A 22,740-nucleotide genomic window follows, 5' to 3' on the forward strand; every position below is an offset into this window, starting at 1 on the left:
AAATATCGAATATGCGTCTTTATTTATTTATGCAAAGGGCTTTAATATCTAACATGTGGTATGAAAGGTAATAGTGGTTTTTGCACAAATGTCTCACATCTCACATCATTTCCTCAATTTTATTCTGTACTGTTGGTGTCGCCGTTTTCTGTTTTCCCAGATTATGTGTGAACGCCTGGGTCAGAGTTATCGTGGAGGTAGAAACATTTTCCCATCAAGTCTGGTTTTGATAAATCCCAAAAGTTGACTATATTTGGCTTACGCTGGTTTTTGTACCTACACCAGCTTCATAAATGAGGCCCCAGGTCCCCAGTTCTTTAACTATAACGAAAAAAAACCTGCAGAGTGGAAAAGAAATGAATCGGCAAAAATTTCGTTCGGTCCTCTTCTTTCAGGCTGGAAGGACAACCGTCTGGTCTCTACACACACTGTTCTCATGAGGTTAGCTTTGTTTCTCATCAGAACATGGCTGCTATGGTGCATCTGACCTTTACAAGCACAACCAAACGGAGTGAAAGGTGGAACGTAAAACCTCACTGGTTAGGTAAAATGATGCCACACTGGCTGTGCTTCAAGTCACAAAACACAGTTTTGTTATTTTTAATGTTCTAACATTTTATCTCCACAGCCAGTTCTGGTTTAAATCTTTAACTATTCATTTTACCAGATTAAACAATGAACTGTTGTGATTTTAGCACATAAATTTCCTCTTATTTGTTTATTTTCTGCTGTGGGTTACACGTTCTCAAAGATCTCTAACACATCTTCATCTAAACCTCGATAAAGACTGAGGTTTCATTTGTTTCTCAAAGCAACTGAAAACTGAAAACCTGGACGGATTCCTCCAAAACAGCTGCCACCAAACCCATATAATCCACTCCAGCTTTAAACGATGCTTTGCTCATCACACTGTCAACGAGTTTGAAGTCTTTTTTTATTGCACCTGTGAACCAACACCGGACCGCCCCCCCACCTGCTGCAGTCGATTACTTAGAGCAAACTGAAAAAGGAAAAGCAGGGGAATCCTGCTTGATGGTCACAGAGCCCCGAGGGTGCTTTACAGAGCATAAAGAGATGCTTTCATTTGTTTTCTGATGAATGGGAGATGGACGAATCCATTAATCTGTTGAATTCTTTGGGTGCTGCTGAACTAAGTAATTAAATAAGTCACATGCCAGTTGGCACAGGCTCACTGCATACACCCCTCCTCTGATAGATTTAGCCAGGCAAACACCCGGGCAGCTTAGTAATATCCTTTGTTGTCGCTTAATTGGCTTTCTGTGGGGTATGCCATCACATTTGCATTAAACAACAACAGAGACTAAGGAAGTCTTTGAATTCTGTAAAAACACAACATCATTAACACGGAGACAGTTTTGCCATCTGCATGAATGGGTGGTCCAGAACTGTTTTACTCTTTCAAAATTTTAATTAATATGTAAGAAAAGTCAAATTTCAATATTAGAGGGTCAGTTTTACCATAAAAAAAAAATGCACACCCATATACACACACCACAATTCAAGTCAGACATCTGTTGTTGCTTCTGGGATTCTTCATCCTCGAAAATTTTAGCTTAATTAAAATTCTTGCTGTTTTTTTTAATTATTATTATTAAAATGAAGCATAATTCTCTGTGTGAATACCCCAAATGTTCATATTCGGTGCAAGCCACCATCCAGCTGGAATATAAGTTCATATGAAAGGGCTTACCAGCCTGTTGTCACGCGGTGTTCTGTCATTGGTCAATGTTCCAAAAATAGTTGGCTGCAGAGAAGGAACAGAAAAAAAAAGTTACATTAATGCAAAAAATTGTGTTTTTCATTATGTAATGCATGAAAAGTGCTTTATAAATAAAGTTTAATTTGATTTGATTTAATGCAAATGATTGCTAAGAATGTATTCATCATTTTAAATGACATACATGAATAATTAAAATAAATTAAAAGAAACATTACAAATACTTCATTAGTCCCCTGAGGGGAAATTATTATAATTGTCAATCATCTTGTCCTGAATGGCAGCGACTGTTGGCAGGAATGACTTCCTGTTTCTTTTTGTCTTGCAGCTACATGAAGTAGCCTCAGATTGAACACCCTCCGTAGTTTCTTCACTGGGTTGTGTAGAGAGTGTGAAGATTGGCTTATTTTCATAATTTATGCACGTCTGGAGACCAAAAGAGGCTTTTTGCATGCTGTTACTTACCCGATCAGAATGAATCAGCTATAGAACTCGTGTAAAGTGTCTTATAAAGTGGCAGAGGGTGTTTAAAGAGACTCTGGTCATGACTTTGACGAATAAACCAGCTGACCGTGCTGGTGTAGGTACCAGATGTGCTCGGGTGGTCAGATCTGCTCGGGGCCCAGCACCTGCTGATGACGTCACACTAGGGCAGGGGTGTCCAAAGTCGGTCCTCGAGGGCCGCTGTCCTGCAGGTTTGCAATGTTTCCTGCTTCTACACACCTGACTCAAATTAAATGGATTCAACAGCCAATTAAGTTTTGTACAATTACTCATTAATTTGATTCAGGTGGTTTTGGAGCAAGGACACATCGAAAACCTGCAGAATTGTGGCCTTCAAGGACCAGAGCTGGACACCCCTGCACTAGGGCATTGCCACTTGGACAAACCCCATTTCATTAGAATCAGATCTGCTCAGGGGTCTCTATTTATCAATAAAGATTGAACACATATTGGCAATATAAGCTTCTTTTGCCCATGTGAGTAAATGAATTTGAGTATATAGATCATTTTATTTTTTGATGGTGTACAGTCAGGGATTATTTATTGGACCAAATATCAGTTCCAATATTTATATCTAAACTACATCTTCCTATTGATACACATATTAATCAAACGGCAGTGACCTCCCATCCTAAAGTCAAAACATTAAACCCCACAAAAAATAATTAAATAACCTCATTACAAGTTGATTATATCAGCTCTGGTTACAAATTTCATGTCTTCCTTTTCAAATGTTGAAAGCATTAACAAATGAATTAATCACTGACAAAAATAAATAAATAAAAAAAATAAAGTGCAAATCTCAGTTGAAATTTTATCAAAACAAACGCTGGAGCAATGGAGCTGGTATAAATGTCAAAGCACAGAGGATAGCAGTGTCTGCTCCTCTCAACAGGCGGGGTCAGGCATCTCCTCAATACATCTCAAACTTGTGCTTGAAACACCACCAAGCAGGGCTTTCCCTGGTAGGTGTAATACAGCTGCTCATCTAATGCAGCAGGTAAAAACAACATTCATTTAGAGCGTGTATAATAGCTGGTTATGTTGTGGATAAATGAAGCTCCAGAAACACAACGCCATTAATATATTGCAAATGTGAATTGAATGCGTTAAAATTAACGTTAAGTCACACTGTTGCTTACTTTTAATGAAGTCATTTTTTATGCCTTCCAAATGGTGCCATTTCTGCTCTCGGAACTTTTAGAAGTGATGGTCAGACTGTGGTAAGTCCCTTTCGATAGGTAATGATGGATTTCTTTGTAGGACTCATCCATGTTTAGAAGAACCACAAAACCCACAAAAACTATTTTCGTGTTTTGACCAACTACAGTATTCAAAATAATCGTGCCAACATTCAGCCAATCATATACTGGAACACCAACGGTGAGCCAATCATATACTGGAACACTAACGGTGAGCCAATCATATACTGGAACACCAACGGTGAGCCAATCATATACTGGAACACTAACAGTGAGCTAATCATATACTGGAACACCAACGGTGAGCCAATCATATACTGGAACACCAACGGTGAGCCAATCATATAGTGTGACGTTGTTGGCAAGCGCAGAGTCCTGAGCAGACAACCCGAGCACCCAAGGTAGGGTTGCAGATGTGTTCTAGTAGCATTTTTTTTACTACATTGCTTAAAATCCTTTTCACACCTTGACTGCACCCAATTAATTAAATACTCTAACACAAAAATTAAAAAAAAAAGTAGTCCCCTGTGGAACAGACAGGACTGAAAAAACACCATCCAATCATTTTAATCATTCGAAAAGATTGGTTCCTGATGTGTCCATCAAACTCAACTGCTATTTGTCCTGCTCCCCTCAACCCCTGTGTGCGTACCACTCTTCCTGTACGAATTGCGAGCTCTCAGAGGCTTGGAGCACTTGTGGAAGCAACGAAGCAAGAGCCAGAGCTTGGCTAGCTTACATCAAAATACGGCACACTCTTAAATGTAATGGACATTATAGCAGAAAAAAGGTGCCTATATCAAGTCGGAAAAGAAAACTGTTTTGGAGAAGGCTACTTCCAAGAAAAAAAGCTAAAAGAGAGCGGAGGCTTTGGAGGCGTGGCTTCGGGGGAAGTCTGAAGAAAGGGATTTGGACTTTTGAATTGTGTATTTTCAAAAGTTTGCTTGCTCAGACCATTTTTCCAGGATCTCCTACCCTGCCTTTAATGCATTTATTGAATAAGCAGGCCATTGTCAGTTCTTAAGCCACTTTTTCTGCTTTATGAGTAGTGATGAACACTATTGCATATAAAATACTGAGACAGAAAATATTCTAAAATATGTATTAGTTAGATATAGTTACCGGAATAAAAGTTTAAATTTGTGACATTCATGTGACTGTCACGCTGTTACAACTTTATTAAAGTTTTTTAGATAAACAATTTCAAATAAAAACTGCTCACCAAGTCTGTATTTACCATCTGAAATAATCCTTGTGTTTAGCTTATATTATACCTGCATCTGAGATATTTTCTGCAGCTTCAAACATGTTCAGACACAACAAACAAGGTAAAACAAATAAATCCTTGGCTAGAAGCAGCGGCTGTGCAGAAACCTGCTGAGCTGTGAGCACTGTAGCTGGAGGACGGCGCAGTGGGAAATGATGCTAATAAAAATCCAAATTTATTACAATGGGACAGGTGCCTTGACTGAGAGTAATGGTATTCATCTACATTTAATGCCAACCTGAATGTAAGCGGCACGTACAGGCTAATTAAAGTTGAGAATTTAAATGCAAAAGGAGCCTACAGAGCAAAATAAAATGCTTCCCTGTGCAAGTCAGACGATGACCTGATGCTGAACAAGGAGAAGTGCAACAGCCAAAACTCAGGCTTGTTTGTCTGAGCATTTAAACTTAACATGAAAAGAAATATGGAGAATAAGAGGTGAGGTCAGCCGTCCAAACCAAGAATATAATTAATATGGTTTGCTTCAGCATTTGGAAGCAACAATCAGAGATGAGACAATAAACAAATATTTCTGTTCTGTTTGAGCCTAGAAATTGTGAAGTAAACAAATTATTTTACAGACTGTTGATTCAGGCTTATTGTGATTAGCTTCCAAGTACTTAAATCTGAGAAAACAGCTGCAAGAAGAAGAATCCATGTTTATATATATATATATATATATATATATATATATATATATATATATATATATATATATATATATTAAAAAAGAAAAAATATTTCTGAGTATTTGTGTGTGTGTGTGTGTGTGTGAACTACCTGAGTCCACACGCCACTGCAGGGTGGCTATTCACTCAACTTTAATCTCCACAAGCTGAGCACTGGTGGGGATTTTATGGGTGCAAGCCTACAGCTGCATGCTGTTGCATAACACAAGCCTATTAGCCAAGCTGCTCCTCTGCCACACAGAAACAGGAAATCAATGGGAAAAGCCACTCTGATGCTGCTATGCAAGATGCTGCGTTTATTCTGCTTCCAGTAGAAGATGAGCATCTCTGATTGCATGTCTGCTTCTTTTTATGTGCTGCTGCAGAAAAAGGAACTTGAAGCTGTTTATACTCAATAATAGTGTCAAACTGATGAAAATGGAGAAAAGAAAATCATCTCCTCTATGGAAAATGACTCATCTGATACCATAATGACATAGGGGAAATCCTCTTAACCTACATTATTGAGAAAAAAGACTTAACCGATTAAATCCTGGAGACTGTGAGCTGTTTATATGATCAGGTCAGAGGATCAAGAGATCAACTCATATTTCCTGAATTCTTAAAATCACCCCCCTTTCACTGTGTAAAGCAGAAACATTGCTGGCACAAACCTGGCCCAAAATCAAAAGGCAGGTAATGACCCATATAATTTACAAGCTACTTGGAAATCAGCATTCTAGCTGGTGATTGGTCGACCTCCTGCTTAGAGAGTGGACATTTTGTGTCAGTGTGAGCATGTAATTACCGACCTTTCTGATCTTCTGCTGTTCCAGCAAACTAATTGTTCCTTTAAATCACTCATCCGTATTAGTTATTAATACGGTCTCAGGCTGAGTTCTATGAATCATTTATGGGCTGGTGTGGAGACTAATTGAAAAGAAAGAATGGACTGTGGTGAAGGTCATCAGCTCTCTGTGCTTTTCAGAAAGTATGAGGCGAAAGCTGCGAGGAGTCACAAGGTTAGTTTTTACTGGCAAAGCAGCCACAAACAAACTGCATTTCTGAAAATGTCATTTGTAAGTGCCAAGTCTGTTACAGCTATTGTAGACGAAAGTTTATATAGTTTCAGTGATTGTGGGGCCGCCTTGGATGACATGTCTTTTCAGTGTTGCATGGAGGTCTTGGACAACACCTGTGGAGGGACAGAATGGGGTGGTGAACCCCATTTTCAAACAGAAGACCGGAAAGTGTGCTCCAGCTATTGGGGATTACACTTTTCAGTGTCCCGAGGAAAGGTGTTGGAAAGGACGCTCTGGACAATTCAAAACCTTTGATTCAGGAGGAGCAGTGTGGGTTTCTTCCATGTGAGGGAACAGGGGAGCAGGTCTTTACCATTGCAGAGTTGCAGAGAGGTTCATGGGAGTTTCACCATCGAATCCAAAAAAAATATTTAGGAACCATGTCCCTTAGGTGTACGGGGTACAGGAGTTGCTGTTGCAGGCTGTAAGATCCCTGTATACTCAAAATAAGGGCAGTTCTCAACACAAAAGAAAGTTCATCAGTGTGTGCTGAACTTCACCAAGCTCCTTGTCACCAGTCCAGTTTGTGGTGTTAGCGGACAGGATCTCAAAGTTGCATCCCTGCTTTTTGCAAATGATGTGGTTCTGGCCTTCGACAGGGTCGAGTGGGGATTTCTACACTCGGCCCTGTCAGGGTTTGGTTTTTGCCCGGGTTTGCAAGGTGGATTAAAGTATTGTATAGCAGTCCTAAAGCAGCAGTAATAACAAATGGTCTCATGTCACCTGTGCCTGAACCCCTGGCTGTGACTATTAGAGCAAGTCCTGCTATTAAAGGAGTGGATGGTGATGGCAGGGAGCACAAATTAATGCTTTATGCTGATGACATTCTCTTCCTGACTAGCAACCCCAAAATTCTTTACCTCCACTAACAGATATCATCAACACTTGTCAACTATCTGGCTATCAAATTAATTGGACCAAGTCTGAGACTATGCTTTTATCCAAACACAGTCACCAACAGGTGCCAACACCATATCATTTTAGATGGATTCCTAAAGGAATGACTTATCTTGGTAGAGTGCAGAATTAAGTGAGACGGTGACACTGAACTGAAGATTAAGACATGCTTAGGAAAATGGCTAACTACAATGGCGAAATGGCGTTACTTACATAAAACAAATGAAGCAAATTACATAAAAAAAATCTAACCATGTATGTAAGTGAAATCATCAACTTGCTATTTGGCCTCTGTTGCTGCCTCGGAAGGATTTCAGTGGCAGATAAATCTCAAATCCTCATGCCATCCCTGGACTGTTTCGCGTACGAAACCAGTACACCATGAAGGCATCAGTCCATGATTGAAAGGCATATGTGAAAAGGCACAATGTAAAAGCAACCTAAAGCCAAGAGATGTGAGGGAACCACAGTGGAGTGTCACAGAAGGGATGACATGAAGAAAGAAGCCAAACACAAAAATGCATCTAATGAGCAAACATTCTGCTTTGCAAGTTGCCTTGACCCCAGGTCAAGAAATAATTATTTGGACAGCATCATACTTTAACCTTTGACCTGTTAAATGGAACAACTACAAAGCAGCTGAGGGTAGATGAGGACTGCTGCTCTCAGCTCAGTACCCTAAGCCATTACTTTAATTACAGACTGTTTTTAAATGCAGCTGACGCCCTAAAGTTGGATTTTGGATGTTTACCAAACAGAAAGCCAGAACCTTTAACCCCCAGGACTTCTCCTATCTATGTTAAACAATTGGTCCTGCAAAGTCAGACTATATTATTTTGTGCACATGCATGTCTACACATGAATATTTTCCTGCAGTATGGAAAGAGTTTCACTGTTAAACTGTTCTTTTTTTCACCACAGTTTTTGTTGACAATTGTGCCAAACAATATTTTACTTTTCATTTTATTTGCATACATGCTGTTAGACATGCAGGAATCTGGCCTATCTGAAGATATGACTGTGCAAATATTACCATAATAACCAGAGCATTTAGGCAGCTATAGTCACAACCCCCTGGGTTTGGTACTTTGGCCCTGACTGAGAACTGATCTGGTCATTCACTGCCCCAGCTCACAGTCAAGGAATTGAACCAACATCTTCTTGGTTCAGAACTCAGTCAAAACGGGTTCTTTTAACCTGCAAACAACCAAAGTCTCTCATGTCACAATTCCTTGTCAATTGTCTTCTTAAGTTCATATACATGAATCTATATTTGTATATAATACACAAATATTTGATATATAGAATATTTGTTGCATACAAATCTTGGGATCGGTTGGAGTCACTCTCCCAGTTTTAGAGGTCTTTTGGAATTCTTTTCTTCACCTGTGAGGTCTGGCATCAATATAAAATTAAGAAATAAAGAATAATCTCCAGGATCAAGGTGAGTCTTATATTCACAAAGCTTCATTTTCTTTATATCCATAAAGCTCTCTCTTAGCAAAGCAAATATGTTATGCACAACACAGCAGCCAGACCAAGGGTCTCCAGCTCCGGTCCTTGAGAGCCGGAGTCCTGCAGGTTTTAGATCTTTCTCTGCTCCAACACACCTGATTCAAATGAAATGGCTCTCCTCAACAACTTGTTGTCCAGTTCGCCTGAAGCACAATCCAGCAGCATAATCCAGCAGATCTGCAGCAGGAAGCTTCCAAAACCTTCAGGAATGTGGCCTTTAAGGACTGATTTTGCCCATCCCTGAGCCAGACCATCACCCTGGTTGAAGAGTTATCCATTGGCTCTATATAATGTTGTATCATGATCAAACTTGTGGTTAAAATCCCCAATCTTCAGACAAGAACCTGGGGAAAGAAACTGCAGCTTGTGAAACCATCTTACTCAAACTAGACACCCTATCAGCAGAGAAAAGGTGAAGCATACACACTGCGAGCACACCCTGCAGCCTTCCTTCACCCTGCACATCTTTGAGACATTTACGCTGCTGCTGAATGCTTCTTAGTACATTTTATTGTATGATTTATTTATAGATCATTTTAATCCACTTTAACTGAGCCTGTTAGTAGAAATGTCAGCCTGTTTGCACAATATGTTGACCCGGCTGCTATGCGAACGATGCCGTTACAAAACTTGGTGAAAGTTTATGCAACCTCTGGGCAGCTGCCCCATGCCCTGGTTTGAAAGGACTGGTTGGAACATGTGACTGTCCATCATTCATGATGAACCAGGTCATGAATGAATCAGGCCAGAGCACGGCTGAGTGACTGCATATTTATACAGATGTTATTTTGATACTGGCCAACTGCCATGGAGGCTGGTTCTCTAAGCCTCTACTGTGAATACTGGACAGACTTAGAGTGACACTAGAATATGTATGGAAGGGCAATCTTAAGGAAAATTAAACAAGAATAATTGAGAGACACAAGTAATCAAAACTGAGCTCAAAATCCTGACTTTTATTTTGAGTTCTGTTACTAAGAAGCCGATTCCAGCTGTACTTTCTATACAAATAAATAAAATATAATCCATAACATGTAATGTGGAGATAACCTCTGAGTGATTAGTGTTGAATGCAAAGCTCATTATTTAATAAAACTGTCCCAATGCCATCAACTTTAAATGCCTTCTTGGGGTATGGCCTGAAATAATTTACATCTGACCAGGGATCATCTCCTTCAGAGAAATCGTAATCATAAGATAAAGTGTTTACCTTGCCCTCTAAAGTGAAAACAAAGCTGACTACACAATGTTTAAATTGAAAAATAATCCTGCTTTATTGCAAAGATGGCATGAATACTGAGAGGAAATTAAAGTGGAATTAGGCTCACGCAGAAAGCTGTTGTAGGAAACAGATTTGTTAGTTGAAAAGGGAAAAGCAGGTCAGTTGGGATGCCACGAAACAGAGGAAAATATGAAGGAGATAGGAATCATTTGAAAAAAGGTTCATCTAAAAAGGGACACAAACATTTTCTGTTTACTGGCCAAAATCAATGTCTGCCTGTATATATGTGTTGTCATTGGTGTCTTATGACCCTCACTAATGATCTGACACATTCTCGTAAGCAAAGAATTTTAGATTTGTTCATACATATGATGGGTAAGCTGGTAGGAAAGCACCATGACGGTCTGCCATCTTGAAACTACAGCTGCCAGGAAGGGACAAATGGCACCAACTATGTGGTTTCCCTGCAAGCCAGCGCACAATGATTGAGACACGGGAGGAGAGGACAAGAGCGACTTACTACCCCGGCAAGTTGAAAAATCTGTTAAATTGTTATTCACAGGACCATGCAAATGCAGCACCATCACCAAGAAATCGAAGAAGGGCCCTTAAAAGGTAGCGTGACCAGATGATACTAAAAAGGAGGATCAATATCGCACTAGCTAGTCTTCCCCAGGTGGAAGGAGCTCAAGGAGAAAGATTTTAAAAGAGAGGCTGAAGTTGCAGCTTTCTATTCAACAGCAAATCAACGGTACTGCCTAAATTAACCTAAAGCTAATGTTTTGTTAGACAGTGTTGGTCGTTACCATGGTTACCACGGGCAGCATAACAGTAGATCCTGCTAAAATACACCAGCCTCGTTGGTACAGAAGTGTATGTTTACGTGGCTTCAGTCGCTTTCATAGCCATGGTAAACGTCGGCTTTCAGCTGTGGTAAAGCTGGACTAAAAGCCGGTGGGACGGCTTTATAAGCTGGTTTTATTGGGGCAAAAAGCCGCTGCTGTGTCAGTTTCCCCATCGGGATCCGTTCCCCCATGAGAATTGTTCTTACTTCTAAACACAGAGGAACCATATCTGACAGTTTTAGTGGATGCAGTTTGCAATATTTATGAAATCACAAACCTCTACACCTGAATGAACCTCCATGAACTATTTAATGCCATGTTTTCATCTGTGTTGTGGAGGCTTTTTGACACACAGCGGCTACTGTTGTTGCAATACGAGAACATGAGGCGCTAGAATGCACTATATGATAAAATGCCATACACAATTCCAATGTTAGATGGAAGTAGTTCCTATACAATGTCCCTTTAAGTCTCAAAATATTAGCAAAAAAATACAACTGTTCCCAACACTGACAACAGCTCCAGCGTGTTTTACCCTCACACATTTTTTCTTTCGGTTTCTAGCTTCACAGCTCCACGTCACATTTTAATTTTATCACTTAAACCTACATTTTTCGGCCAATGAGTCCACAATGACGACGTTAAAAACAGATGTGAGGGGTTGAACATAATTTTTCAGACGTGCATCTCTAATCTTTAAAAGGCTGACTTTTAAATGAAACATTCTCAATATTTCAAGTACTAGATATATAACACTATAAAAATCTAAAATAAGTCAGCACACCCAGGCAACTGTTCCTTACACGTGTTCATCTCTGAATAAAACATGACAGCCAAACCAGAGGAGGTGTCTTGTGATATTGACTCAGAACAAAAATGTCTGTTTTAATAAAATAAAAATAAAAAAGCTTCTGTTTCTACTGACTGGAAGTCTGTGGGATTCTGGCAGTTTGTCCTCTTTCCATTACTTGTGTTTATCACCAGGAGAGTTTTCTAAGAACCGGCAAACCATCTGTCTTCAGAGATTAACAGTAGGTCTTCTGTAAACAACTCTGTCCACGAGCCGTTACTAAGTACCATGAAAAGGTTAAGATCTGAACACCACATGGAGCTAAACTCTCACGTGTACACTCCATTCCCTCTTCTAAGATACATCGATTACAAACTCTAAAAACAGCCTCCAGTTATTCCCACCTTTCACCCAGTATGATACAGACTGATAAAGTAGGATGCCAGAAAAAAGAAAAAAATAAGCATAAGGTCATGTAAAAGCATTTATTTATGTGTATTTAAATGATGGAGACATTCATTAAGTAGTTTGGAGTAGCCGTAGATCTATATCTACGCCCATCCACTGTGCAAACCGCTGCATTTTTAAAAAAATGTCTGTCAGTCCTGTGCAGCCCTGGTCTCCTCCACATGAGCACATTTTAACAAATGCAGATTTTTCTGTGAAAAGACATTTTTTAAAGGAAAAGTTTCCATGGGTGAAGATTTGTATACCATATGTGGAGGGGACAACCTGCGTTTTCGGGTAAAAGCACATCTTTTTTTGGGGGGGGGGTCATTCTTCCATTTTACCAGCATGGCTTCAGGGCGAGGCTTTCTGGTTTAGATCTGGACAGCTTTTATAATCCTGTCTGAGTATTTATGTGTTTAACAAGCACATTAAAGCAGTCACCAAATCAGCCTTTTACCTCCTGAAGAAGATATCTTTCTATTCAGATGATGATCTATTTCCTGTTTACATCTGTAATATAACTGATTACATCATCAAACGTAACCGTATCCCTTATGTATGAAATGTGGTTTGTAAGTACAACAAATTTACTTTGACTTTTTCTACTACTAGTAGTTTTCTTTTATCTCCTTTTTAAATCAGATTTTATGTGTTTTTATGTCTTTTAATGTTTTAGTTATTTTATGTTCAGCACTTTGTAGCTGCTGCTCAGTAGCTGCTGTTGTAAAGTGCTTTATAAATAAAGTTTGCTTGGCTTATAAGGTCACCAAGTAAAGACATTAACGCTCAAAAAATAAATAAATAAATAAAATCTATTGTCATATTTGTTGAAAGTAGGGATGCAAACATGTCCCAATATTGGCATCGACTGATGTTCAGTTTGTTTACTGCTGTTGGCACACAAGGTAACATCAGCTGATGACATTGGATTTACTCGGTTTATCCTGGTTTTGCTTCACGTTTGCTTTGAAACTGACAGCATTCATTGATGTGAAAAGCTAGAATAAAGTTTGTTTACCAAAAGTAAAGTTTTGTTAACCCAAAGATAAGACTGTGTGAAATGGTTATAAAGTTTGTGGTATATTTATTTGTTTTTCTGGTATTAAAAGGAAAATAAATGGCATATGCTATCAGCCAAACTATTTCTTTCGTTCAGGTATCGGTATTGTTATTAACCAAAAATTTCTCAAGTGGTGCCACCATGGTTGTATATAACCATTACATCATCCACACCCCTCAGGTGTCGCAGGTCTGGGCTGGTATTTCTGATGAAAACATTACATATATGGAAAAAGACTTTAGAGGTTTCCTTCAGCTGCATTTTACAGTAAATGCTTATTTTTCTTTAACCTTCATAAAGAGTCTTGGTGTAATCTGGTGTCTCTGGTTGTGTGTTTTGACCTCTACATTTAGTGTTTTTCTCCTCCATTGCCTTGAGTGTGACGTGTTTTAATGAAGAACTGCAGGTCTCTGTGTGAAGGTCTTCCTCTCTGTGCAGCTATCAGTGATGTTGCCTCAGGCCTGCAGCACAGCAGGACGTATCCTTTCACTTTCATGCATAAACAGGATAATAGTGTCTTCTTTGATCGTTGCTTTCATTTGGTATTTGACTGCAGTAAGGTCCATCCAGACTCATTTCTCCAAGATTTATTGCGGGAATTTAATCATCAAGTTTTTAATAAACATGAAACTTGTTATAAATCCACATGCAACATTTGAAGTCACATTCCTTTAGCAAAAGATACACAACTCACTCAGCAAAGATTGGCATGTTTTTAATCTAGATTTTTTTCATACCAGCCATTAAACTCCTCTCAGATGTGAACTGTTCCCCATCACGTCATCAGAATATGTCAGGATACTCTGGTTGAGCATCTTCTGATCTGTGATAACATCACCAAGTCAGACTTATTGACATTTTTGTGTTATTTTAAGCAGGCATGAGGCTGAACTGCACTGATTGCATTGACATAAGTATATTTTGTGTATCATCTACACAGCTGCTGTAGCTCAGGAGGAAGAGCAGTCGTCTTCCAACCAGAAGGTTGGTTAAACGATTCCAGGCTTCCACAGACTACATGTCAAAGTGTCCTTGGGGAAGACATTTAACCCCACGTTGCCTCCTGATGTGCCTACCGGGTGTGTGTGTGTGTGTGTGTGTGAATGGATGAATGTGATAGGTAGTGTAAAATGCTGTAATTGGTAAAGCTGACTTGAAAAGAGCTAATTAAGTAAAAGAACATTTACCATTTAGTTTTTAGAAGAATCCCACAGAGCTTGTATTCATGTGTTTGTTAATAAAATAAATTAATAAAATAAGCAGCTCTGTCCAAACTCTCCGCATCCGTCTGCCCAAACATTATATGGACTCAAACAAAAAGAAACACATTCAACAGAAATTACTGTAATAACAGTCCCCTGGAAGAGAAAAATAGTTTTAGTCTACACTGTAAGCATTCGTTTTATTGTAGAGCACCTACAGAGCTCAGTTCAAAATACTAGTAAACAGGGTTTGAATTACACCTGCGATTTCAGGGATTTTTCTTTTTTTTTTCCTGGCGTGTACCACGACTTCATGAGTCACGTGCATGCACATATCTATTAGTGCACAGTAGGCCAAAAAATATGATTATTGGCAGAAATATTCTGCTATAGCTGATGCAATGAGAAAAACAACCCATAAACAACAAAGTTATTACTGGCGCAATTTTAAAAATCTAAATCTGGCTTTATCTCAGTGAGAGGTGCTTATTTTGGGCACAAAGGTGGCTTGTCATGGTAGTGAACCACATCCACAAAAAAAAAAAAGAAAAAAAAGAGATTCTGATAGTTTTCCAGCCTTATATCTAGAATATTTATGTCCAGAAACAAAGTTACACTACTACTGGTGCTATTTGAAATATCTAAGTTTGAGTCATATTCAGTATCAGCAAGTACTCAAATGTAAGTACTTGTACTCGGTTTGGAAAAATGTGGTGTTAGTGCATCCTTATTGTTAAGAAACATCAGGAACCTTATGGAAAAATGGAATATAACCTGAAAGTGGAACATTTTTAGAGCTTTAGCTGAATGTCTTTCTTGAAGCTCCTCTGCTCCTCTTAGCTCTCCGTACTTCAAACCATGCTAGTAAATCTCAAAGATAAATATTTAAGAATGTAAAAGTGATCCAATCCTTTCAAAAGCCAGATGTGCTGCAACAAAATACTATTTGTTCATTTGTTTTGGTTCATATATCCTAACTTGATTCTCATGATTGGCTTCCATATTTTTTTTCCTATAAATGATCCCAAAAAAAAGCCAAAAACTCAAATTATCTTATCTAATAGTTTTGTGTTTTACCTGAGATAAGTTCTTTTTCTTTAAAAAAAAAAAAAATGCTAAGCGTGTGGATGTTTTGTTTTTTTTTTTGCCAGGGGCTAAAATGATGTGCAACACGATGCATTCAGGCTTTGATGGTTCTCACTAAAAATAATCCATCAGTTAAACTTGTTTGGTTTCTGCAGACTTGGCCAGTGAAAAAGACAAAAAGGAGCCCAGCAGTGACCTCAGGCTTCTCCACTGATTAACATAAAGGATGCTTTTCTTCTGCTTTGATCCTGATGAGCTAACTGCACCTCACAGGGCTGCACAGTGAAACACAAACCCGCCGACTACAGACTCATTCAGGTTTATGTCAAAATCAGTAAACTGACAAAGGGAGTTAGGAGAGAGGTTGAGATAAAAGGTGAGCTCAGCAGCATTCTCAGACATGTGATTAGCAGAGAAAAGCAAGAGGAAGAACAAAGGGGGGAATTAGGCTATTAATGTGCTCTAGTGGCTGAATTATTATTTATAGGCATCGGATCATGTAACTAATTTGCCTGGTTTATAACCCACGCTGAGATGTGCAGACGGAGCAGAAATGTAGAAAGTGCATTTGAAAAGGGAAAGTGAAAAAGCAAAAGGTAGGAAAACAGAAAGTAGACAGCAGTCGAAAAGAGCAAAGATCAAAGCTGAAGCCTCCAGTGTTCAATCCGGCGTATGTGTGTGTTACATGTGTGTTATACCACCTTCAAAAACATTCAGCGGTTGCTCACTGTCCTCATTAACCTCAGGAGGTCTTCTACAAACACAGACATGAACTCTGATTCACATGACAAAGAGCAACCTCATCAGGTGTGTTACCACCAAACGTCCTCTGAAACTAGATTTAGTTCGTTTCCTGAACGCAACACCTAAACACAAGCAGAGCGCTACACAGCAGAATTAATTTGCTGTAGTTTAAATAGCACGGCTAGAAGAATAGACTGACTTTCTTGTAATCTTTTAAAAGTTTTCCGAAGGTTATTTGAGTTTTTCTTTGGGCTTTAACTGCTTTTTCACTCATTTTCCGTTCAGTCCTTTTCTTGACCATTTTCAGGGACGTTAAGCCTGTTAGCACCGACCTATAGCAGCATTTTAGGAATCTGAAGAAGTGGAGGACAAAAGAATGTCAAGCTTAAAAACATCTACAGCAAATGACCAGGACTGAAAGTGATGTCCTGAAGAAATGGGAACAAATCCAGCAAAGACCTGAACTTGGACCTGAGAGATGCATCTGGATCTTCAGCTGAGCCGAAGCCTCATCAGAAAAGGTCTGCATGCAAGGATGGCTGCCAAGAAGGCATTTTTAAAGGAAGGGAAACAGGGGGAAAAGGCTGAGGAATGCCACATGACAAGAACTGGACTGAAAACCAGTGGCAACAGGTCTGATGGAGGGATTAATCCTCCCCCCCCAGAACCCGGACCTCAACATTACTGAAGCAGTGTGGAATCATCTGGACAGAGAACAGAACAAAAATTATTTCCTTTAAATGCTGGATGGCTTTTCCCCATTTCCAGAGAACTTTGTGACATTTAACTTTTTTTTCCACCTTTTTTGGATAATTTCATATACGAGCGCAGTTCTTTCACATCTACACAACTTTCATCTTTATTGACATTATATTATATTCTCATGGAGGCAGCGTGTTAAGCTCTCTGTATTATCAGGCTTTTTTCCAGAGAGAACATTTTGACATGTCACAATAGGAGAGCAGGTCTCAATAACAAGATGAAAGATGACTGAATTTGACTCAGCTGCTTTGGGTACCGAGTCCTGCTGCTGGTCACGCTGCCTCACTGTCACACTCTCACAGGTTATTGAGCCATCATTATTTCAAACACTTCTGCTTTCTCTAAGTGTGGCAAGTTCAGGGAAAAGAGCAAGTTTGGTGACGTCATGTGACTCCAACAGCACCACTAAAAAAAGCATGTGTAGTTGTATCATTGCAAACATGTGCTGCACATAAAATCCTCCCTGATGTTGTGACCGTCATGTGATGTTTTCTACCCAGTTATCAGCACGTATTTTGTGTAGTCTAAGCCAACCCCGCGGTTTGTTTTGTGCAGTCAGCTGTGTGTGAACGTCCTGTCCTTCAAGCATGGAGGATGCAGATACATAAAACAGAAACAATAAGTCATTGAAGGTTTGAAGTGTTTACCAACCCGCTGTTTGGAGGAAGGCTTCAGTCTGAGACGGGGTGGGCTGCGACACTGCAGGGAGACAGAGGAAGACACAAAAATAGGATGCTTAATAAGAAGAATCCAGTCTGAAACACTGCATGCTACTGGTGTAAGTGACGTTGATCTCATCTTGCAGAGCTTACACACATTTTATTTACAGAAAATTTGAGTGGACCATGATCTTCAGAGGTTTAAAATGTATTCAAATACTGCACATAACTCTCTCCCAGATAAAAACAATCACTCTCCAGAACATGAAAATGGAGCCATTGGCCAAAAGCTGCAGGTCCTGTTGGGGCTGCCTCCAAATCACAGACTGTACATAGGAGATGGGCTGCGGGCCGATTGTTGTGAAGCCTCATGACACGTTTTAAGACTCCCATCCAAAATGGAATGACAATAATATATTTTCCTCTTTGTTTCCCAGATTTCTTTCTTAACTAAATAAAAGACTCAGATGTGTCTCAGAAACTTAGAAGAATCCTCCCCAAACACAACATCCTGGCGCACAAAAAACTGGTTGATTAAAAGTTAAAAACAACCAATTACATGACAGGAGTTGTTTTGTATGCAGTTCCTTTACATTAGCCTAAACAACTACTACAAACAACTACAAAAACATGAAAGAATGGATCCATCCTGCCTCGGATCAACGGTTCAGGCTCTCTGCTCTGAGATCTCTCAGGCTAATAAAAATCAATCCTATGTTGACTCCTGTCTCATCTCTTGCTCTGTAACTTTCCCTTTATCTTTTCTTTACTCCCTTTGATAAGTTCCCCATTAGTTTCTCTACTGAATCAGCCAGGATGAGCGTTCATAACGACCAGTGTGTTGATATCCAGTTGCTAGCGTGTGACATGATGCCATAAGAAGTTACCAAGTTTGGTTTCTCGGCCTCAGGGCACTGAGGGTAATGATGGCTCCAGGAATTTAGATAATGAATGTCAGCTTGGCATCAAAAGGAGTCAGAAACAATGATTGAAGGTTGGAAACTTGCATAGTGTGACTTTAAACAGAAGTTGTCAACATAGGAGGAGATGGACCATTTTTTCCAAAGTGAAGCAAAAAACACAATCAGAAATCTTATATTTCAGACAGAAATCTGACCTTTATATCACAAAAAGGACAAAATATAATAAAATACAGTAGTAAATATAGTAATAGTATAGTATAGTATAGTATAGTAAATACTAACAAACCAATTAGATGCTTTTCTGATTCATTACCTTCAACAGAAATACTCACATTTATGGAGAATCCCAAATTTTTTTTGACTAAATGTCAACAACAACCATCATTTGGGTCAATTTACATGTTAATCTTGTCTGATACAGTATATTAAATAATCTACTCAAACTATTTTTTCTTCCAATAATATGGCTCATTCATGGTGGAGGCTGCTTGGAGGTTCTCATTAAAATGATCCAAGATCGTCATAATTCTATAAGCGGAGCAAAGAAACAGGAATTATGAAAGAGAATAAATGAAGCCCTGTGGAGGGGAAAGTAGAAACACTTTCCCCTTTAAAAAGAAAAACAAGGGGCTGTGCAGAGTTCCCTGCAGAGTTCCCTGTCAGCTAAATGCTGCAAATGCAAAATGCAAATGGTGCACTTAAACTGCAGGCATTAAGACAAATGAAGCCATTGGGGGTATTCAAAAGCGAACATATTAGGATTTTTAACAGAAGAGACGACAGAACAGCAAATCTTAATGAGTGTTTAAAAGGCTGAACATGAAGCTCCCTGAGGAGATATTTACAAAGAAAAGACTCGTCAGTGCACTAATGAATTCCCACATGTAGAAACACACATACACACACACATGAAGGAATATACTTTGAACTCAGATTAATTTGATCTAGAGATTAAGATCTCTATGTGCACTACACAACAACGTGATGAACTGTTTCACAGCTACAACACACAAAGATACTTCTAGCCCTCCACCCCCACAAAGATACTATTTGATCTGGAAAGAAGAAAACCAGGCAGCAGCCATAAACCTTCAGGAGGGAGCTGGCTTTCCTTTTACAAGCTCAACCGTCTGGAAATTTCCGAGGTGTGTGAGAGAGATTAGGTGCAAGACTGAGGTAACGGGAGGGAGGTAAAAAGGTGACAGGTACACACTGCCTACATTTGTACTGTATTCTAACGCAGCAGGTTTCAGCTGGCAGGCTGATGGCTGGATGGAGGGATTTATTTACCCTGCAGATGATTGATTGAAACAAAGGAGTTCGGCCCTTTTCCTCTCTAGCTTTGTCTCCGTCAGTGTTTTTATTATTGTTTTTTTTCCAATAAAATAACATTGTGGAGTTTTCAGTTCTCTGCAGCTTTAATTGACCAGTCAATTGTATTTTCCTTTTTTTAAAAATCACAAGTTAAGGGATGTTACCAAGAAAGTATTTTTTTCTTTAAAAGAAAAAAAAAACTCATGTACGCAATATACAGTATTTAGCCAAATGTATAGTCCCAAACTGACTGAACGATGTTGCCTCATTATAAACACAGAAACCTTCTTACTAAACTTTGTTCTTTATACTGTCCAACAAAGCACTTTAACATAAACTGTGAGTCAGCGGAAACCATCTGCAGAAGCTACACCTGCAGTGTGAAACTGTACTCCAACAACATGGAACAGAACAGAGTTATGATGCTGGACTGTACTGGCGTAGCTTGATGAACAGCGACCGCATGGCTACTAAGACTTCAACAAACCACTACTGACACAATTTAAGAACCATAAACAAAGTGTATTCCAAGGAAATGAATGTGCAAAGGAGCTAATGTGTTGGCAAAAACACATTAGTCACCCACCAACGCACAACAGAGCCCCCATGTTTGAGCGCTTTGCAGTCTTTTGTTGCAACTTGGAGCTTAAAACTCCATCTTTAAACCTCATCTTTGGTAGGTCTGATAAATATAACTTAACTATTTTACCATAGCTGATTTTATTCAACCAAAATTAAAATCAGCTCTCTCTCTGCCCAAACCAAAAGGGGTGGGATTACTGAAACCAGAGTCAGGTGAGGTGAGCTTGACTGACTGCACGCTTGATCCCTGTTATCAGCCCTTCACGTTATCTGGAGCTGTCTCTGCCAGACCACCTGACTGAGAAGAAATAGGTACGTGTTCGGAGCGACACATGTGTTCCTCAGACAGGGATCTTAGCTGACATGTTACCCTTCTTGGAAGCATCATATGCTGGGTACAGTATAATCCTTCGCTGGGTGGAGACGGGTGCATATGGTACATCTGAAAACTGATTTGGTTACTGAAACTTCCCCAATGGCAGTCTGTCTAGCTTTGCCTATTGATGGTGTTTCAATTCTTTTAGGAAACGACATCGCCGGTGGCAGAGTAATTCCTGCTCTCGAGGTTCTTGACATCCCGGTAAAACCTGATGTTGACAACTGTACACCAACATGTGTGGTAACTATTGCCCAATCGCGTAAAGAGAAAGAGAAATCAGAAGATGCTGATATTGATTTGTCTGACGGTTCTGTTATGCCGCTTCTTTCAGGTGGGGCTGTATCAGAGTGCACTGCAGAGGGCGCAAAAGCCTCTGCAGGAATTTGTTTCTTCTTTTCATGAGTGTTTGCATCGCCCTTGTGTTTTCGCTGCTGAAGCATTACAGGCAGCTCAGAAAACTATGAAACGGCAGTTTAATGACATCCCCACACCCACCAATATCCTCAAGCATGATATTGATGTTGGTAACGCCCAAACTATTAAACAGCATCCATACCGAGCGAATCAGACGAAAACAGCACAAATGCCTAGCGAAACAGATTACATGCTACAACACGGTATTGCTAAACCCAGCTCGAGTCCCTGGAGTCCGTCTGTCTTGTGGAATTAGAACCAGATGGGTCACCACGATTCATCACCGATTACAGGACGGTTAATGCTTTTTAACATAAAAATTAATCATGACTGACTATGTTAAAGGAGAGAAACGCCTTTCTATTCTTCATGTAAGCAGAAAAATCATGTTGAATATCACTTTTTGAAAGCAGTAATCCTGTAATCTTATTGGTTACAATCAAAAAGGAAGGCACCCAACACTGTGGGAAATGTAGCACTTAGACAAAATGAAAAGTCCAAGGTTGGCCTGTACGTATGTATGTGAAGAGCAGAGCAGAGAAAATGTAGTGATTGACTCATTTGAGTCTTAACTGTGAAAATGGAACATTTAGAGCTGTGGAGCATAGTGCTGACTGCATTGAACCTTCAGAAAACAAAGGAAAGAAAACAGCTAGATGAAGCAGAATAATCAATAAGACTGACACAAAATAAAGAAAAATACCTAAATAAAGAAAAACAAACCATAAATGAACGATCACCACAATAAGCCTGGTGAAGAAAAACAGCCAAAATGAGACATTTTACCATTTCATGAAAAATTTAAGCTCATTGTGAATCTGATGGCAGCACCATGTCTGTAAAAAGTTGGAAGAGGAGCAACAAAAGGCTTGAAAAGTAACTGGTACACCATAGTACAACTGCAGCAACATTTTACAACTAACTGGATTAACAGGTCAGTAATGTGACTGAGTAAAAAAAAAGAGACTTTCAGAAAGGCAGAAGGAATCCCTGTGTCCAAGGGGCAGAAAACTGAATGCACACGATCTTGGAAAGCATGAACGCCATGTCCTCCAGACTAAAGAGGGAGCATCCAGCTTGTTATCAGTGGACGGGTGAAAAGCTGCATCTCTGATGGGATGGGGCTGCATTAGTGTCTATGGCATGAGCAGCTTCCACAACTGTGAAGCTCCATCAATGCTGAAAAGTACATGGAGGTTTTAGAGCAACATCAGGGAAGGCCTTGCAGATTTCAGCAAGACAATGCTGAAAACCACATCCTGCATCCATGGCTTCACAGGCTGCTGAACTGGCCTGCCTGCAGTTCAGACCTTTCACCAATACACAACATCTGGAGCATCATGGAAGCAGAAATCGTGCAACCAAAGTCCAGGACTGTAGCTAGAATCCTGAATGGTAAAATGTCTCAGTTCAACTTCTGATATGTTGTTTATCT

General features: G+C 39.5%; 1 long non-coding RNA gene across 1 annotated transcript in view; it reads right to left on the reverse strand.

Moving 5' to 3' along the window:
* Positions 1–1,710: 1,710 nt before the first annotated feature.
* Positions 1,711–22,740, reverse strand: part of LOC121648337 — a 37,209-nt gene continuing 16,179 nt past the window's right edge. Inside the window, exons 2-3 of the long non-coding RNA XR_006011957.1 lie at positions 17,686–17,733; positions 1,711–1,765 (exon numbers count right to left, since the gene is read on the reverse strand). This is a non-coding gene — a long non-coding RNA (uncharacterized LOC121648337). The remainder of the gene's footprint in view (positions 1,766–17,685; positions 17,734–22,740) is intronic.

The sequence above is a fragment of the Melanotaenia boesemani genome, chromosome 11 (genome assembly GCF_017639745.1).
Source record: "Melanotaenia boesemani isolate fMelBoe1 chromosome 11, fMelBoe1.pri, whole genome shotgun sequence".
Taxonomy (NCBI): Eukaryota; Metazoa; Chordata; class Actinopteri; order Atheriniformes; family Melanotaeniidae; genus Melanotaenia; species Melanotaenia boesemani.